This window comes from Rhamphochromis longiceps, linkage group LG18 (genome assembly GCF_057381845.1).
Source record: "Rhamphochromis longiceps isolate RC_006_pf linkage group LG18, R_longiceps_female_GT1.1, whole genome shotgun sequence".
Lineage (NCBI taxonomy): Eukaryota > Metazoa > Chordata > Actinopteri > Cichliformes > Cichlidae > Rhamphochromis > Rhamphochromis longiceps.
In genome coordinates this window covers 22788764-22805213 of record NC_140574.1, presented here as the reverse complement: position 1 = coordinate 22805213, position 16450 = coordinate 22788764, and positions in this window count along the sequence as shown.

The following is a 16450-nucleotide window of genomic DNA, read 5'->3' as shown; positions in this document are numbered from 1 at the left end:
ACAACTCAGTTAGTTTTTCCTCATCGACCAGCATCATCGGCCCATATAAACGAAAAATAAGTCCAGCTAAGACAAAGACTGTTTGCGGAGCTATCGGGGATGAAAGGAGTTAGAGACGCCTCACTGAAAGCCAAGCCTGGGTGCTTTTGAGTGAAGCGGCGCAACATCGTGAAAAATCTGTTGCCAATATGGGATGTTTTGACAAAACGAGCAGATATTTGACGTTTACACACCCACATTCTCACCTGAAAATATCTTAAAAGTTTACTTTGTGACCTAGAAACACAAATAAGAGGAATATATTAAACCAAGTGGCAGCCGCCATTGTTTGACTGGTAGAGGCGTGCTTTGAATTGTGGGATATGCAGTTTTCCACCAAGCATACACCCTTGCCGTTACCGTAACTATTCAATGCTTCGTGCAACCTTAAGAATTCCAATGGTTCCTGAAAGCACCGACGCTGTGCGCGCCGTTGATATTGTCGTCATTATGGTAATCCAAATACGGGGACATACCACTAGAGTGAGCCAACACACCACAAATTAAGTGAGTGAGCAAACACACCACAAAGTAAGTTAAGTTTCACTTTCGTTCGTTCCCATTCATTCCAATGGGCAAAAACTTGCATTAAAATATTCATATTTAAAAAACTATAGAAGTAATAAACACCAAAAGGCATAGCAACTCATTCCTGATCCAGCCGCACAAAATGATATAACATATATGAAGCTTGTGTCAAAACTGTGGGATGAGTTACGGTCCAAAATTTCAGGCGGAAAAAGAATAATAATAACTAGAAAAATTTGCATTTCCTGCGAAAATGCAGTGTGGATGCTTAAAGCTGAAGCTGTATGCAAAAAGTAGCTGAAAAAGCTGAAAAGTTGCAGAAATTGTAAAAACTTTGCAGAAGCAAAAGAAGTTTGCTAAAATGGAATAACTTAGCAGAACTGCAATATCTTAGAGGAAACATAATACTTGGCAGAGATACAATAGCATAGCAGAATTTAGCAGAAATATTGTAACTTACCAGAAACATGATAACTTCTCAAAAATACAAGAATTTAGGAGAAATAGTATAAGATAACAGAAAGAATATATTTAGCCAAAAATACTTAAACATTACAGAAACACTATGATTTAGAAAAATAGTACAACAGAGCAGAAATATTGTGATTTACCAGAGACACTGTGATGAACTATGAATATTGTAATTTTAAATTAAGACTATGTTTTAGCACAAATATTATAATTTGGCAGAAATACTATAATTTAGCAGAAATACTATATTAAGCACAAATCCTATAAAAAGCAGAAATGGTATGATTAAGCATAAATACTACATTTAGTAGAAATACTTTGTTTTAGCACAAATCCCATAAAAAGCAGAAATACTATATTAAGCACAAATCCTATGAAAAGCAGAAATAATATGATTAAGCATAAATACTACATTTAGCAGAAATACTATATTAAGCACAAATCTTATAAAAAGCAGAAATACTATATTAAGCACAAATCCTATAAAAGCAGAAATAGTATATTAAGCACAAATAGTATAAAAAGCAGAAATACTATAATTTAGCAGAAATACTATGTTAGGCACAAATCCTATAAAAAGAACAAATACTATAATTTAGCAGAAATACTATATTAGGCACAAATCTTATGAAAAGCAGAAATAGTATGATTTAGCAGAAATACTGTATTTAGCACAAGTACCGAAAAGTACCAGAAATACTATGATTTAGCCGAATAGTAATAACTTACAAAATTACAAATATGGAGGCATATTGAAACACAAATGCACAGAAGGACACACAAACACAGGCTCTAATCCAGTCAACCAGTCTTAACTATATTCAATTTAAATCCTACAATGACATGCTGCCAAATAAGGGCAGGGTCCTCTCTCTCCCACTAAACACACACACACACACACACACACACACACACACACACACACACACACACACACACACACACACACACACACACACACACAGGGAGAGAGAAGTAAGTTTCTAGGTCAGCCTGGGAGCTGCTGAATTTGAATCCACCAATCAGAGTGGCTGTGTACTTTTTCCCGCCAAAACAGGTGCTTCTGTTTACACACGCAGCACAGAGAGACACAGGATTATTGCAGCCTATTTCTCATAGTGAGGACTCCCCTCAAACAAATGACCATAATTTCCTAACTGTAGGGGTTAGAGTGTCATTCTTACACCGTTTTGTTCAGAAGTGATTGGGGAATCTTCAAGTGTTGACAATTTATCATTAAAATATGAATTTTTAGAGATATATGACATGGATGACTTATTGACTTAGAAGCCACGAATTCCCCAATATGCAAATTTGAATGCCTGAGGCCACATATATGATTGGCTGGCTGGGAAGCTGTGCAGGCCCTGATTTGAAAATTTGAATTTCTCAGTCCTCACAGAGGATTGGCTGCCTGGGGACCTGGCAGAAATATATAGAAATATTATGATTAAGCATAAATACTACATTTAGTAGAAATACTATGTTTTAGCACAAATACTATAAAAAGCAGAAATACTATAATTTAGCAGAAATACTATATTAAGCACAAATCCTATAAAAAGCAGAAATACTATATTAGGTACAAATCCTATAAAAAGCAGAAATACTATATTAGGCACAAATCTTATAAAAAGCAGAAATACTATATTAGGCACAAATAGTATAAAAAGCAGAAATACTATAATTTAGCAGAAATACTATGTTAGGCACAAATCCTATAAAAAGAATAAATACTATAATTTAGCAGAAATACTATATTAGGCACAAATCTTATGAAAAGCAGAAATAGTATGATTTAGCAGAATAGTAATAACTTACAAAATTACAAATATGGAGGCATATTGGAACACAAATGCACAGAGGGACACACAAACACAGGCTCTAATCCAGTCAACCAGTCTAACTATATTCAATTTAAATCCTACAATGACATGCTGCCAAATAAGGGCAGGGTCCTCTCTCTCCCACTAAACACACACACACACACACACACACACACACACAGAGAGGGAGAGAGCTGCCGAATTTAAATCCACCAATCAGAGTGGCTGTTTACGTTTTCCCGCCAAAACAGGTGCATCTTTTTACACACGCAGGACAGAGAGGCACAGGATTATTGCAGCCTATTTCTCATAGTGAGGACTCCCCTCAAACAAATGACCATAATTTCCTAACCGTAGGGGCTAGAGCGGTCATTCTTACACCGTTTTGTTCAGAAGAGATGGGGGAATCTTCCAGTGTTTACAATTTATCATTAAAATATGAATTATTAAAGATATTTGACTTCTAATGCACCATAACTGAGCAGAGCGAAGCAAAAACTGCCTTGACTTGCCCTCAAACAACGCTTTCTAACTCTAAATCTATTTGGAGTATCGATATCATTCTTTCACCGTAAGAGACAGCAGGCTTTGGTGAACAGTCATAGAAATTTTCAGGTCTCTGTGGAAATCCAACAAAAAGTTATGACGAGAGAAAAAAGTGGTTCATTTCCACAGTATGAAATCTGAAGAAATCTGAGTGACGGACGAATTTCCTACCCTCAAACAAGTCCAACTCATTTCAGAACGGTAATAGGTGAGAAAGAAATTCTTGAATTGTGAGCGTCAGGGGTGTCTGAAGATATTCGGGGACAAGCCTCATGTCTTAAAGTCGTTTCGTTAAGGAGATATGACGATTCGAATATGCCTCTCATTACAGAAATCCAGCGATGATTTTGAACAAGCTCTCCATTGACTTTATATGGAGAGTTTTGAGACCTTGTGTTGGTCTGAGGAGATTTGCAAAAATTCTATAAATCCCACAACAATGATAGTGACATTTTCTGAAAGCCAGCAAAAATACCTACGTTTTGATGTATAATTTGTGGAAGTTGAGTGAAAATTGAGCAAGTAGCAAGAAGTTGTTCGGACATGAAGTGAAAATTGCAAAACCTTCAGTGACACACTGGAAGCCAAGAGCATAGCAACCATAACAACGCATGTATTTTGTGAAAAATCACAATTTTGCAACTCAAAACTTTAAGAGGCATAAAAGTAAAACAGTAAAAGATTTCAAAAAGCTGAATCATACCTGAATAGCCCAATAATTTATGAACATTTTAAAGTTTGAATGGTTGTTCTAGGTGAAAATATGAGGAAGTAGTTAAGTTTCAAAAACAAGCAAATTTTAGCAGAATTGCAGAAGTTTCCCATTCATTTCAATGGGACAAATTAAAGGAAAAAAGTGGAATATTTTAAAAAGTATAATAGTTAAAAATAGCAAAAATCATAGCAAGAAAGAGCAAAAATAGCAGAATAGTTTAAAATTTGAACGGTGAAAATCGGCTGAAAATTGTGGAAGTAGTTAAGTGCCAAAAAGTGTACGGAAGCAACTAGAATAATAATAATAATAACTAGAAAAATTTGCATTTCCTGCGAAAATGCAGTGTGGATGCTTAAAGCTGAAGCTGTATGCAAAAAGTAGCTGAAAAAGCTGAAAAGTTGCAGAAATTGTAAAAACTTTGCAGAAGCAAAAGAAGTTTGCTAAAATGGAATAACTTAGCAGAACTGCAATATCTTAGAGGAAACATAATACTTGGCAGAAATACAATAGCATAGCAGAATTTAGCAGAAATATTGTAACTTACCAGAAATATGATAACTTCTCAAAAATACAAGAATTTAGGAGAAATAGTATAAGATAACAGAAAGAATATATTTAGCCAAAAATACTTAAACATTACAGAAACACTATGATTTAGAAAAATAGTACAACAGAGCAGAAATATTGTGATTTACCAGAGACACTGTGATGAACTATGAATATTGTAATTTTAAATTAAGACTGTTTTAGCACAAATATAATTTGGCAGAAATACTATAATTTAGCAGAAATACTATATTAAGCACAAATCCTATAAAAAGCAGAAATGGTATGATTAAGCATAAATACTACATTTAGTAGAAATACTTTGTTTTAGCACAAATCCCATAAAAAGCAGAAATACTGTACTATGATTTAGTAGAAAAACTATAATTAATCAGAAATACTAAATTTAGCAGAAATACTATATTAAGCACAAATCTTATAAAAAGCAGAAATACTATATTAAGCACAAATCCTATAAAAGCAGAAATACTATATTAAGCACAAATCTTATAAAATAGCAGAAATAGTGTGATTTAGCACAATAGTAATAAGTTAAACAGAAAAATTGGAAAAGCAAAATGGACAGCTGAAAAAATGCTGAACATGCTGAGGTTCCCTCAAATATACTTGTTAAATGACAAAAATCTGCAAAAAAATTTATGACAGCCACACAATTACAAATATGTACACATGAGGAAACACACATGCACAGAGAGACACACACACAAGATCCAATTCAGTCAACCAGTCTAAATATATTGAATTTGAATCTTACAATGGGATCATCCCATTAAAAGGCTTTCTCTCTCTCTCTCTCTCTCTCTCTCTGTCACACACACACACAAACACACACACACACACACACACACACACACACACACACACACACACACACACACACACACACACACAGGGAGAGAGAAGTAAGTTTCTAGGTCAGCCTGGGAGCTGCTGAATTTGAATCCACCAATCAGAGTGGCTGTTTATGTTTTCCCGCCAAAACAGGTGCATCTTTTTACACACGCGGCACAGAGAGGCACAGGATTATTGCAGTCTATTTCTCATAGTGAGGACTCCCCTCAAACAAATGACCATAATTTCCTAACTGTAGGGGCTAGAACGGTCATTCTTACACCGTTTTGATCAGAAGAGATGGGGGAATCTTCAAGTGTTGACAATTTATCATGAAAATGTGAATTTTTAGAGATATATGACATGGATGACTTGTTGACTTAGAAGCCATGAAGGCCCCAATATGCAAATTTGAATGACTCAGGACCAATATATGATTGGCTGGGAAGCCGTGCAGGCCCTGATTTGAAAATTTGAATGTCTGAGTCCTCACAGAGGATTGGCTGCCTGGGGACCTGGCAGAAATATATAGAAATAGTATGATTAAGCATAAATCCTATAAAAAGCAGAAATAGTATATTAAGCACAAATCCTATAAAAAGCAGAAATAGTATATTAAGCACAAATCCTATTAAAAGCAGAAATACTATATTAAGCAGAAATCTTATGAAATAGCAGAAATAGTATGATTTAGCACAATAGTAATAAGTTAAACAGAAAAATTGGAAAAGCAAAATGGACAGCTGAAAAAATGCTGAACATGCTGAAGGTCCCTCAACTATACTTGTTAAATGAAAAAAATCAGCAAAAAAATCTAAAACAGCCACACAATCACAAATATGTACACATAAGGAAACACACATGCACAGAGAGACACACACACAAGATCAAATTCAGTCACCCAGTCTAAATATATTGAATTTGAATCTTACAATGAGATCATCCCATTAAAAGGCTTTCTCTCTCTCTCTCTCTCTCTCTCTCTCTCTCTCTCTCTCTCTCTCCCTGTCACACACAGACACACACACACACACACACACACACACACACACACACACAGGGAGAGAGAAGTAAGTTTCTAGGTCAGCCTGGGAGCTGGTGAATTTGAATCCACCAATCAGAGAGCCTGTGTACTTTTTCCCGCCAAAACAGGTGCATCCTTTTTACACACGCAGCACAGAGAGAGGCACAGGATTATTGCAGCCTATTTCTCATAGTGAGGACTCCCCTCAAACAAATGACCATAATTTCCTAACCGTAGGGGCTAGAGCGGTCATTTTTACACCGTTTTGTTCAGAAGAGATGGGGGAATCTTCCAGTGTTAACAATTTATCATTAAAATGTGAATTTTTAGAGATATACGACATGGATGACTTGTTGACTTAGAAGCCACGAATTCCCCCAATATGCAAATTTGAATGCCTGAGGCCACATATATGATTGGCTGGCTGGGAAGCCGTGCAGGCCCTGATTTGTGGATTTGAATTCCTCAGCCCTCAGATATGATTGGCTGGCTTAGAAGCCATGAAGGCCCCAATATGCAAATTTGAATGCCTCAGGACACATATATGATTGGCTGGGAAACTGTGCAGGCCCTGATTTGAAAATTTGAATGTCTAAGTCCTCACAGAGGATTGGCTGCCTGGGGACCTGGCAGAAATATATAGAAATACTATGATTAAGCATAAATACTACATTTAGTAGAAATACTATGTTTTAGCACAAATACTATAAAAAGCAGAAATACTATAATTTAGCAGAAATACTATATTAAGCACAAATCCTATAAAAAGCAGAAATACTATATTAAGCACAAATTCTATAAAAAGCAGAAATACTATATTAAGCACAAATTCTATAAAAAGCAGAAATACTATATTAAGCACAAATCCTATTAAAAGCAGAAATACTATATTAAGCACAATTCTTATAAAATAGCAGAAACAGTATGATTTAGCACAATAGTAATAAGTTAAACAGAAAAATTGGAAAAGCAAAATGGACAGCTGAAAAAATGCTGAACATGCTGAGGGTCCCTCAAATATACTTGTTAAATGAAAAAATCAGCAAAAAAATGCACAGGGAGAGAGAAGTAAGTTTCTAGGTCAGCCTGGGAGCTGCTGAATTTGAATCCACCAATCAGAGAGCCTGTGTACTTTTTCCCGCCAAAACATGTGCCTCTTTTTACACACGCAGCACAGAGAGGCACAGGATTATTGCAGCCTATTTCTCATAGTGAGGACTCCCCTCAAACAAATGACCATAATTTCCAAACCGTAGGGGCTAGAGCGGTCATTCTTACACCGTTTTGTTCAGAAGAGATGGGGGAATCTTCCAGTGTTTACAATTTATCATTAAAATATGAATTATTAAAGATATTTGACTTCTAATGCACCATAACTGAGTAGAGTGAAGCAAAAACTGCCTTGACTTGCCCTCAAACAACGCTTTGTGACTTGAAATCTATTTGGAGTATCGATATCATTCTTTCACTGTAAGAGACAGCAGGCTTTGGTGAACAATCATGGAAATTTTCAGGTCTCTGTGGAAATCCAACAAAAAGTTATGACGAGAGAAAAAAGTGGTTCATTTCCACAGTTTGAAATCTGAAGAAATCTGAGCGAAGGACGAATTTCCTACCCTCAAACAAGTCCAACTCATTTCAGAACGGTAATAGGTGAGAAAGAAATTCTTGAATTGTGAGCGTCAGGGGTGTCTGAAGATATTCGGGGACAAGCCTCATGTCTTAACTTTGCTTCGTTAAGGAGATATGACGATTCGAATATGCCTCTCATTACAGAAATCCAGCGGTGATTTTGAACAAGCTCTCCATTGACTTTATATAGAGAGTTTTCTGACATTGTGTTGGTCTGAGGAGATTTGCGAAAATTCTATAAATCCCACAACAATAATAGTGACATTTCCTGAAAGCCAGCAAAAATACCTACGTTTTGATGTATAATTTGTGGAAGTTGAGTGAAAATTGAGCAAGTAGCAAACAGTTGTTCGGACATGAAGAGAAGACTGCAAAAGCTTCAGTGTCGCACTGGAAGCCAAGAGCATAGCAACCATAACAACGCATGTATTTTGTGAAAAATCACAATTTTGCAACTCAAAACTTTAAGAGGCATAAAAGTAAAACAGTAAAACATTTGAAAAAGCTGAATCATACCTGAATAGCCCAATAATTTGTGAACATTTTAAAATTTGAATGGTTGTTCTAGGTGAAAGTATGAGGAAGTAGTTAAGTTTCAAAAACAAGCAAAATTTAGCAGAATTGCAGAAGTTTCCCATTCATTTCAATGGGACAAATTAAAGGAAAAAAGCTTAATATTTTAAAAAGTATAATAGCAAAAAATACCAAAAGTCATAGCGCACATTAGCAGAAATAGCAGAATAGTTTAAAATTTGAACGGTGAAAATCGGCTGAAAATTGTGGAAGTAGTTAAGTGCCAAAAAGTGTACGGAAGCAACTAGAATAATAATAATAAAGAATAAAGAGAAACAGGAACTCAATAGTGTGGATGCTTAAAGCATCCACACAATAATAACTAGAAAAATTTGCATTTCCTGCGAAAATGCAGTGTGGATGCTTAAAGCTGAAGCTGCATGCAAAAAGTAGCTGAAAAAGCTGAAAAGTTGCAGAAATTGTAAAAACTTTGCAGAAGCAAAAGAACTTTGCTAAAATGGAATAACTTAGCAGAACTGCAATATCTTAGAGGAAACATAATACTTGGCAGAAATACAATTATATAGCAGAAATGCTATATTTAGAAAGAAAAATACAATATACTAGAAATAGTATGATTTAGCAGAAATACTGTATTTAGTACAAGTACCAAAAAGTAGCAGAAATACTATGATTTAGCAGAAATATTATGATTCAGCAGAAGTACTAAGATGTAGTAAAAGTATTTTGATTTAACAGAAATACAATTATGGAGGAGTAATACTTTAAAATGGGAGAAATATTGATACACACACACACATACACAGAGCCTAAAGGGAAGAGAATTTGTACCATGGAGTGTTAACAAGAATGTGAGGTCCATATTAGAAAAGCTGGTAAAATCATAAAAGTTTGCATAATTGTAATAAATGCTGAATATGAACTACTGGTCTGTGACAGTGTATTAATTTGTAGGGAAAAAAACATGTTGACCAAGGTGGAATCGAACCCACGATCTTTGGCTTGCAGACCCGTGTCATTACCAACTGCGCCACTGGGAAAGAGAGGAGCTTCTTGGAAAGACAGGGTGATGAGCAGTCAGAATTAGATCGCGGTGAGAGGCGAAAAACGCCGTTTTTTGGAGTTACAAAACGTTGTGTAACTCAAAAACTAGGTGGACTAGAAGCATAATTCTTCTACTGGCTGAATCAGCGGACTTTGGTGTACTTTGACTGTGATTTTCATTGCTCTTTGTACAACCGTCGCTGAGATATGACGAGAGAGGAAACGGAAGACCTCAGATATGATTGGCTGGCTGGGAAGCAGGCCCTGATCTGTGTATTTGAATGTCTGAGTTCTCACAGAGGATTGGCTGCCTGGGGACCTGGCAGAAATATATAGAAATAGTATGATTAAGCATAAATACTACATTTAGCAGAAATACTATATTAAGCACAAATCCTATAAAAAGCAGAAATACTATATTAGGTACAAATCCTATAAAAAGCAGAAATACTATATTAGGCACAAATCTTATAAAAAGCAGAAATGGTATGATTAAGCATAAATACTACATTTAGTAGAAATACTTTGTTTTAGCACAAATCCCATAAAAAGCAGAAATACTATAATTTAGCAGAAATACTATATTAAGCACAAATCCTATAAAAAGCAGAAATGGTATGATTAAGCATAAATACTACATTTAGTAGAAATACTTTGTTTTAGCACAAATCCCATAAAAAGCAGAAATACTATACTATGATTTAGTAGAAAAACTATAATTAATCAGAAATACTAAATTTAGCAGAAATACTATATTAAGCACAAATCCTATGAAAAGCAGAAATAATATGATTAAGCATAAATACTACATTTAGCAGAAATACTATATTAAGCACAAATCTTATAAAAAGCAGAAATACTATATTAAGCACAAATCCTATAAAAGCAGAAATAGTATATTAAGCACAAATCTTATAAAATAGCAGAAATAGTATGATTTAGCACAATAGTAATAAGTTAAACAGAAAAATTGGAAAAGCAAAATGGACAGCTGAAAAAATGCTGAACATGCTGAGGGTCCCCCAAATATACTTGTTAAATGACAAAAATCTGAAAAAAAATTTATGACAGCCACACAATTACAAATATGTACACATGAGGAAACACACATGCACAGAGAGACACACACACAAGATCCAATTCAGTCAACCAGTCTAACTATATTCAATTTAAATCCTACAATGACATGCTGCCAAATAAGGGCAGGGTCCTCTCTCTCCCACTAAACACACACACACACACACACACACACACACACACACACACACACACACACACACACACACACACACACACAGACAGACACAGAGGGAGAGAGCTGCCGAATTTAAATCCACCAATCAGAGTGGCTGTTTACGTTTTCCCGCCAAAACAGGTGCATCTTTTTACACACGCAGCACAGAGAGGCACAGGATTATTGCAGTCTATTTCTCATAGTGAGGACTCCCCTCAAACAAATGACCATAATTTCCTAACTGTAGGGGCTAGAGCGGTCATTCTTACACCGTTTTGTTCAGAAGTGATTGGGGAATCTTCAAGTGTTGACAATTTATCATTCAAATATGAATTTTTAGAGATATATGACATGGATGACTTGTTGACTTAGAAGCCACGAATTCCCCAATATGCAAATTTGAATGCCTGAGGCCACATATATGATTGGCTGCCTGGGAAGCCATGCAGGCCCTGATTTGTGGATTTGAATTCCTCAGCCCTCAGATATGATTGGCTGGTTTAGAAGCCATGAAGGCCCCAATATGCAAATTTGAATGCCTCAGGACACATATATGATTGGCTGGGAAACCGTGCAGGCCCTGATTTGAAAATTTGAATGTCTAAGTCCTCACAGAGGATTGGCTGCCTGGGGACCTGGCAGAAATATATAGAAATACTATGATTAAGCATAAATACTACATTTAGTAGAAATACTATGTTTTAGCACAAATACTATAAAAAGCAGAAATACTATAATTTAGCAGAAATACTATATTAAGCACAAATCCTATAAAAAGCAGAAATAGCATGATTAAGCATAAACACTACATTTAGTAGAAATACTATGTTTGAGCAAAAATCCTATAAAAAGCAGAAATACTATATTAGGCACAAATCCCATAAAAAGCAGAAATAGTATGATTAAGCATAAATACTACATTTAGTAGAAATACTATGTTTTAGCACAAATAGTATAAAAAGCAGAAATACTGTAATTTAGCAGAAATACTATATTAGGCACAAATCTTATAAAATAGCAGAAATAGTATGATTTAGCACAATAGTAATAAGTTAAACAGAAAAATTGGAAAAGCAAAATGGACAGCTGAAAAAATGCTGAACATGCTGAGGGTCCCTCAAATATACTTGTTAAATGAAAAAATCAGCAAAAAAATGCACAGGGAGAGAGAAGTAAGTTTCTAGGTCAGCCTGGGAGCTGCTGAATTTGAATCCACCAATCAGAGAGCCTGTGTACTTTTTCCCGCCAAAACATGTGCCTCTTTTTACACACGCAGCAGAGAGAGGCACAGGATTATTGCAGCCTATTTCTCATAGTGAGGACTCCCCTCAAACAAATGACCATAATTTCCAAACCGTAGGGGCTAGAGCGGTCATTCTTACACCGTTTTGTTCAGAAGAGATGGGGGAATCTTCCAGTGTTTACAATTTATCATTAAAATATGAATTATTAAAGATATTTGACTTCTAATGCACCATAACTGAGTAGAGCGAAGCAAAAACTGCCTTGACTTGCCCTCAAACAACGCTTTGTGACTTGAAATCTATTTGGAGTATCGATATCATTCTTTCACCGTAAGAGACAGCAGGCTTTGGTGAACAATCATGGAAATTTTCAGGTCTCTGTGGAAATCCAACAAAAAGTTATGACGAGAGAAAAAAGTGGTTCATTTCCACAGTTTGAAATCTGAAGAAATCTGAGCGAAGGACGAATTTCCTACCCTCAAACAAGTCCAACTCATTTCAGAACGGTAATAGGTGAGAAAGAAATTCTTGAATTGTGAGCGTCAGGGGTGTCTGAAGATATTCGGGGACAAGCCTCATGTCTTAACTTTGCTTCGTTAAGGAGATATGACGATTCGAATATGCCTCTCATTACAGAAATCCAGCGGTGATTTTGAACAAGCTCTCCATTGACTTTATATGGAGAGTTTTGAGACATTGTATTGGTCTGAGGAGATTTGCGAAAATTCTATAAATCCCACAACAATGATAGTGACATTTCCTGAAAGCCAGCAAAAATACCTACGTTTTGATGTATAATTTGTGGAAGTTGAGTGAAAATTGAGCAAGTAGCAAACAGTTGTTCGGACATGAAGAGAAGACTGCAAAACCTTCAGTGACACACTGGAAGCCAAGAGCATAGCAACCATAACAACGCATGTATTTTGTGAAAAATCACAATTGTGCAACTCAAAACTTTAAGAGGCATAAAAGTAAAACAGTAGAAGATTTGAAAAAGCTGAATCATACCTGAATAGCCCAATAATTTGTGAACATTTTAAAATTTGAATGGTTGTTCTAGGTGAAAATATGAGGAAGTAGTTAAGTTTCAAAAACAAGCAAATTTTAGCAGAATTGCTGAAGTTTCCCATTCATTTCAATGGGACAAATTAAAGGAAAAAAGCTTAATATTTTAAAAAGTATAATAGCAAAAAATACCAAAAGTCATAGCGCACATTAGCAGAAATAGCAGAATAGTTTAAAATTTGAACGGTGAAAATCGGCTGAAAATTGTGGAAGTAGTTAAGTGCCAAAAAGTGTACGGAAGCAACTAGAATAATAATAATAAAGAATAAAGAGAAACAGGAACTCAATAGTGTGGATGCTTAAAGCATCCACACAATAACTAGAAAAAATTGCATTTCCTGCGAAAATGCAGTGTGGATGCTTAAAGCTGAAGCTGTATGCAAAAAGTAGCTGAAAAAGCTGAAAAGTTGCAGAAATTGTAAAAACTTTGCAGAAGCAAAAGAAGTTTGCTAAAATGGAATAACTTAGCAGAACTGCAATATCTTAGAGGAAACATAATACTTGGCAGAAATACAATAGCATAGCAGAATTTAGCAGAAATATTGTAACTTACCAGAAACATGATAACTTCTCAAAAATACAAGAATTTAGGAGAAATAGTATAAGATAACAGAAAGAATATATTTAGCCAAAAATACTTAAACATTACAGAAACACTATGATTTAGAAAAATAGTACAACAGAGCAGAAATATTGTGATTTACCAGAGACACTGTGATGAACTATGAATATTGTAATTTTAAATTGAGACTATGTTTTAGCACAAATATTATAATTTGGCAGAAATACTATAATTTAGCAGAAATACTATATTAAGCACAAATCCTATAAAAAGCAGAAATGGTATGATTAAGCATAAATACTACATTTAGTAGAAATACTTTGTTTTAGCACAAATCCCATAAAAAGCAGAAATACTGTACTATGATTTAGTAGAAAAACTATAATTAATCAGAAATACTAAATTTAGCAGAAATACTATATTAAGCACAAATCCTATGAAAAGCAGAAATAATATGATTAAGCATAAATACTACATTTAGCAGAAATACTATATTAAGCACAAATCTTATAAAAAGCAGAAATACTATATTAAGCACAAATCCTATAAAAGCAGAAGTAGTATATTAAGCACAAATCTTATAAAATAGCAGAAATAGTATGATTTAGCACAATAGTAATAAGTTAAACAGAAAAATTGGAAAAGCAAAATGGACAGCTGAAAAAATGCTGAACATGCTGAGGGTCCCTCAAATATACTTGTTAAATGACAAAAATCTGAAAAAAATTTTATGACAGCCACACAATTACAAATATGTACACATGAGGAAACACACATGCACAGAGAGACACACACACAAGATCCAATTCAGTCAACCAGTCTAACTATATTCAATTTAAATCCTTCAATGACATGCTGCCAAATAAGGGCAGGGTCCTCTCTCTCCCACTAAACACACACACACACACACACACACACACACACACACACACACAGAGGGAGAGAGCTGCCGAATTTAAATCCACCAATCAGAGTGGCTGTTTACGTTTTCCCGCCAAAACAGGTGCATCTTTTTACACACGCAGCACAGAGAGGCACAGGATTATTGCAGCCTATTTCTCATAGTGAGGACTCCCCTCAAACAAATGACCATAATTTCCTAACTGTAGGGGCTAGAGCGGTCATTCTTACACCGTTTTGTTCAGAAGTGATTGGGGAATCTTCAAGTGTTGACAATTTATCATTCAAATATGAATTTTTAGAGATATATGACATGGATGACTTATTGACTTAGAAGCCACGAATTCCCCAATATGCAAATTTGAATGGCTGAGACCACATATATGATTGGCTGGCTGGGAAGCCATGCAGGCCCTGATTTGTGGATTTGAATTCCTCAGCCCTGATATGATTGGCTGGCTTAGAAGCCATGAAGGCCCCAATATGCAAATTTGAATGCCTCAGGACACATATATGATTGGCTGGGAAACCGTGCAGGCCCTGATTTGAAAATTTGAATGTCTAAGTCCTCACAGAGGATTGGCTGCCTGGGGACCTGGCAGAAATATATAGAAATACTATGATTAAGCATAAATACTACATTTAGTAGAAATACTATGTTTTAGCACAAATACTATAAAAAGCAGAAATACTATAATTTAGCAGAAATACTATATTAAGCACAAATCCTATAAAAAGCAGAAATAGGATGATTAAGCATAAATACTACATTTAGTAGAAATACTATGTTTTAGCACAAATAGTATAAAAAGCAGAAATACTGTAATTTAGCAGAAATACTATATTAGGCACAAATCTTATAAAATAGCAGAAATGGTATGATTTAGCACAATAGTAATCAGTTAAACAGAAAAATTGGAAAAGCAAAATGGACAGCTGAAAAAATGCTGAACATGCTGAGGGTCCCTCAAATATACTTGTTAAATGAAAAAATCAGCAAAAAAATGCACAGGGAGAGAGAAGTAAGTTTCTAGGTCAGCCTGGGAGCTGCTGAATTTGAAGCCACCAATCAGAGAGCCTGTGTACTTTTTCCCGCCAAAACATGTGCCTCTTTTTACACACGCAGCACAGAGAGGCACAGGATTATTGCAGCCTATTTCTCATAGTGATGACTCCCCTCAAACAAATGACCATAATTTCCTAACCGTAGGGGCTAGAGCCGTCATTCTTACACCGTTTTGTTCAGAAGAGATGGGGGAATCTTCCAGTGTTTACAATTTATCATTAAAATATGAATTATTAAAGATATTTGACTTGTAATGCACCATAACTGAGTAGAGCGAAGCAAAAACTGCCTTGACTTGCCCTCAAACAACGCTTTCTAACTCGAAATCTATTTGGAGTATCGATATCATTCTTTCACCGTAAGAGACAGCAGGCTTTGGTGAACAATCATGGAAATTTTCAGGTCTCTGTGGAAATCCAACAAAAAGTTATGACGAGAGAAAAAAGTGCTTCATTTCCACAGTTTGAAATCTGAAGAAATCTGAGCGAAGGACGAATTTCCTACCCTCAAACAAGTCCAACTCATTTCAGAACGGTAATAGGTGAGAAAGAAATTCTTGAATTGTGAGCGTCAGGAGTGTCTGAAGATATACCGGGACAAGCCTCATGTCTTAACTTTGCTT